Below are 5067 nucleotides of genomic sequence, written 5' to 3' on the forward strand. Positions count from 1 at the left end.
CATTGATGACCAACTAGGCCATCCTCTGCTACATATGCAGCTGGAGCCATGAGTCCCACCATGTGTACCCTTTGGTTAGAGGTTTAGTCCCTGGGAGCTCTGGTGGATACTGGTTAGTTTATATTGTTGTTACTCCTATGGGGATACAAACCCATTCAGCTCCTTGAACCCTTTCTCTAGCGCCTTCATTGGGGACCCTGTGCTCAGTCCAATGGATGGCTGTGAACATCCACTTCTGTATTAGTGAGGCACTGGCAGAGCCTCTCAGGAGACAGCTATATCTGGCTCCTATCAGCCAGCACTTGTTGGCATCCACAATGGTGTCTGGGTTTCGTGATTGTATATGTATCCCCAGGTGGGGCAGTCTCTGGATTGTCCTTCCTTCAGTCTCTGCTCCATACTTTGTCTCTGCAATAGGGAAGAGCCTTGAGCACATGGGCACAAGGGAAAATTTCCTGAACAGAACACTAATAGCTTAGGCTCTAAGGTCAAGAATTGACAAATGGGACCTCATAAAGTTGCAAAGCTTCTGTAAGGCAAAGGACACTGTCAATAGGACAAAATGGCAACCAACAGATTGGGAAAAGATCTTTATAAATCCTACATCCAATAGAGGGTTAATTTCCAATATATACAAACAACTCAAGAACTTAGACTCCAGAGAAACAAATAACCCTATTAAAAATAGGATACAGAGTTAAACAGAGAATTCTCAACTGAGGAACACTGAATGGCTCAGAAGCACTTAAAGAAATTTTCAACATCTTAGTCATCAAGGAAATGCAAATCAAAACAACCCTGAGATTCCAACTCACACCAGTCAGAATGGCTAAGATCAAAAACTCACAGCAGATGGTAGTGAGGTTGTGGAGAAAGAGGAACACTCCTTCAAGGAGCCTAGAGTTCTATTTACATTTTTATCAGCAGGCAGCCAGGAAAAGAATTGAGATACCCGTACTCCAACAAGGTCATAAGTCCTAATAGTGCCATTTCCTATGGGCCCATTTGGACCATTTTTTACTCAAACCACTACAATAAGCAAGCAAGTTCATTTATATTGTGAGAGATGGTACTAGGATGGTAAAGATAAATAAAGTAGATGGCATTACTGAAGGACTGATTGGCTATTTTCAATTGGTTGCTTGCAGATGGTGCTTTATATGTAAACCGCAATATAAATAACAGGATAGTATCAAGCATTTCAAAGATACAGTGAAGAATGGTGCATTCAAAGATACAGTGAAGAATGGTGCGTACGGAGGGACAACCAAGTGGAGGTTAGTATGATATCTCTAGGACTTTGATGTATTCTAGCAAATGAAAAGAGACCAGTAGAGCAAAGGAAAGGATGAAGATGGGGGCTCCTGAAAGTGTAAACAACAGCAATGAATACTTGAAAAGAGAATAAAAACGACTCTCTGAAAGGGTCCACACTTAAGAAAATGTTAATTGTACCCAATTTTACCAAAAGCCTGAAGCATCTGTTCTACTTGAGATTCTTAAACTCCAGTATACTTTAGAATCCCCTAGAGGGCTTGTTAAAAAGCACAGATGCTAAGTCACAACCCCAGAGATACTGGTTCTGTCATCCTAGAGTAAGGTTGTGAATTTGCATTCCTTACTGCTTCCCAGATAATGCTAGTTCTGCTTGTCCTAAGACAAGAAATTTGCACAGAAACTTGCTGTGCAGAGGTTTTTTCTCTTCTAATTGAAATATATAGACACATGGTTGGTTCTTAAGCTCATAGTAAAAACTTAAAGAAATTGCATGGCTTCTTGTGTAAAGGATACACAGCAGCTAGGGACTCAGTAAACAGGGTGCTTTCCTCTCATGAATGAAGTCCTGGGTTCAACTTCTAGCAAGACATAAACAGAATAGTGACCTATGCCTGTCATGCCGGCACTTAGAGGGGAAGACATGAGGATCAGAAGTTGAAGTCTATCCAATATAGCAAGGTGGAGACCAGTACAGAGCATATGAGACAATGCCTTGAAAAATGAAATAAAATTATTTTAAAGTATCCAGGAATGCTCTAGGCAATATTTGTTTGTACATTTTGATAAAAAGAAAGATACTGTTTTTAATCTGTATTTTCTTAGGTATATATCTATAAAATTGCTTGTGGAATAACTGTAAGTTATAGTGTTTATATTTCTACATAAGGCTATGATGACAATGTCCAGGTACAGTTTATTTTATTACTGTATATAATAAATAACCTATAGAATATATTTATTAGAATTATCAATATCTCTTGATTATTTTACAGAAAACTGAATTGCCACATTAAAATAAATAAAAGTACACAATACATAGTAATAAAATTTGCACAGAAAATTATAAGTTGGTAGAATATTTCAAAACTATTCTGAAGAGGAAACAAAAGGGAAGGGGTCTTAGGGAGAAGGGTGATGGAGGAAGCTGGGAGGTGTGGAGAGAAGGGAAATTGTGTTTCCAATATATTGTATGAGACAAGAATCTATTTTCAATAAAAAATATAAATTTTTATTTTTAAAAAGAGCAGAGATACTTATGGCTCAGCTCTAATTTCTCTTCTGCCATTATGGATATTTAAATGAAGAGACATATACTGATTAAATCAAAGAAAGAAATGATTCAAATATACAGACATCACCAAAAAGTGATAAGACATCAGAGCTGATTTCTGGGACATTATTGAAGGATGGGAGTAAAGGAACATCCTCCCAGTGGCCACAACTTAGAGCAGTGCATTCACTTGTTAAGTTTGTCTGAAAGTAGTGTGGTACTCACAGTACTAATGCTTGATCTCTTCCAGGCATTGCTACTGGAGCAGATTAGTGATTCTATCACAACTTGAGAGAAGAACTTAGAGGTGTAGATTGTCAGCAATCATCAACACCAACCACCCTTAGAAAACATTTGGAAAAAATAAAGTTGTTAGTGAAGCAAAGTTGAGATGTTTTTACTACTGGCTCTGATGGAAACAAAGCAAAATCTTAGGGTACAATACGAAGTTCAGAAAGGCACACTCCTTCTTTTGTCCTGCTTTAACATTCATGGTTTTGTTTTGTTTTGTTTTTAAAGTGAATATTTTATTTATTTACATTTCAAATGTTATCCCCTTTCCTGGTTTCCCCTCTGAAAACCTCCTATCTCATCCCCTCCTCCCTGTTGCTATGAGGATGCTCACACACATATCCACTCCTGCTCACCACCCTAGCATTCCTCTACACTGCGGAATCAAGCTTTCACAGGACCAAGGGCCACCCCTCCTATTGATGCCAGATAAGGCCCCTTCAGCTACTTCAGTCCTTCCCCTAACTCGTCCATTGGGTTTCTTCTGCTCAGACTGGTAGTTGGCTGCAAGCGTCCACATCTGTATTGGTCAGGATCTGGCAGAGCCTCTCAGGAGAGCTATATCAGGACCCTGTCAACAAGCACTTCTTGGCATCCACATTAGTGTCTCGGTTTGGTGTCTGCATGTGGGTTGGATCCCCAGGTGGGGCAGTCTCTGTGCCAGTCTTTGTCCCTGTATTGATTTCTTTTAGACGGGATCAATTCTGGGTTAAAATTTTGGAGATATGTGGTTGACCCCATCCCTCAAAGGAGAAGGGGTACGCCTGACCTCTGAATATAGTCTCAACAGGTTCTCCTTCCCCTTTGTTGGGTATTTTAGCTAATGTTATCCCTGTGGGGTCCTGGGAGGCTCTTGCTTTCCTGGCATCTGGGACTTTCTAGTTGCTACCCTCAGTTCCCCGTCCTCCATTGCTACACACCTCTGTTCAATTTCCTGACCCTCTGTACATCTCCTCCATCTCCTCCCATACCTGAATCTGCCCCTCTTTTTCCCCTCCCCCTCTACTTCCTTGGACTATATTTGTGGTCCATGAGTTGTATCATGGGTATTGCATGCTCTTTGCCACTTATCATCCACTTATCAGTGAGCAAATACCATGCGTGTTCTCATTAGTTAAACTATGGAACATTTACGGTCAGGGAATAGAGCAATGGCAGCACTGGCTGACCTATCTCTCACTGAGAATGGACTAGTGATAATTTTTTTATATCCATTTTTACCTCAGCTTCCTGATATGATTTATTAAGAATTGCTGATAAGGTATTTCCAGGCCCGAACCAGGATGTGTGTAGGGGGTTGGGGGGGGAGCTCAGGTTCTGAGCTTGGGTAGCTGGAGGCCCTCAACTACAGCCATGAGTGAAGGGGATCAGCAAGGGTGAGATCTTGGGCATCTTTGGGCGGTGGGTGGCTTCTAAGGGCTGGTGAACCCAAGATCTGGCTCTAGGCCAACAATCTGATCTGAGTCTTGCAGGAACTTGAGGAGCGGCAGGTCCTGTCCTTGCCATGAGGCCGCAGCAGGTGCTGGTGTCCGAGAAGGTACTCATTCAGCAAGACTACAGCAGTGGCATGTGGTGACATTTCCAGACCAAGTTCCCCCGCGGAACTGGAGAACAGGATTGATAGACAGCAATTTGAAGAAACAGTTTGAACTCTAAATAACCTTTATGCAGAAGCAGAGAAACTTGGTGACATTCATATCTTGAAGGCTGTTTGGCTTGTTTAACAGCATATACCATCTTCTTATGCATGGAAACTCATTATGAAAACGTCTTGAAGAAAGTCTCCAAATACACTCAAGAACAGAATGAGAAGATATATGCTCCCCAAGGCTTCCTACTAACAGACCCCATTGAAAGAAGACTTTGAGTTATTGAAATCACCATCTATGAAGACAAAGGTATGAGCAGTGGAAGATAAATCACAGAAGTACAGATCTCACCTCCAGCTGGGACCTTCATCTATCCACCAGTCAGTGGTAGTATGTCCCTACCTCCTTTCCAGAATGTTATTTTCTTGTCTCTGCTGCCAGAGCCATGGTGCCATACCTGCAGTGACTGCTCATAGCTCAACATCCACTGTGTGTCTCCCAGTTGTATAGGGATTTGATTTGTTTCCAAGAAAATACAAGGAAACAATTCACTTTTTAAAATTCAAAGCCATTTAAAAAACAAGCAGTTGCCTCTTTATCTATATACTCTCTTAGTATTGGGAGCTCTGAGGGTACTAG

General features: G+C 41.2%; 1 pseudogene; it reads left to right on the forward strand.

The window, feature by feature from the left end:
- The first annotated feature begins 4343 nt into the window (after window positions 1–4343).
- LOC116093016 lies at window positions 4344–4757 on the forward strand (annotated as a pseudogene).
- The last annotated feature ends 310 nt before the right edge of the window (window positions 4758–5067 follow it).

This window comes from Mastomys coucha, chromosome X (genome assembly GCF_008632895.1).
Source record: "Mastomys coucha isolate ucsf_1 chromosome X, UCSF_Mcou_1, whole genome shotgun sequence".
Taxonomy (NCBI): domain Eukaryota; kingdom Metazoa; phylum Chordata; class Mammalia; order Rodentia; family Muridae; genus Mastomys; species Mastomys coucha.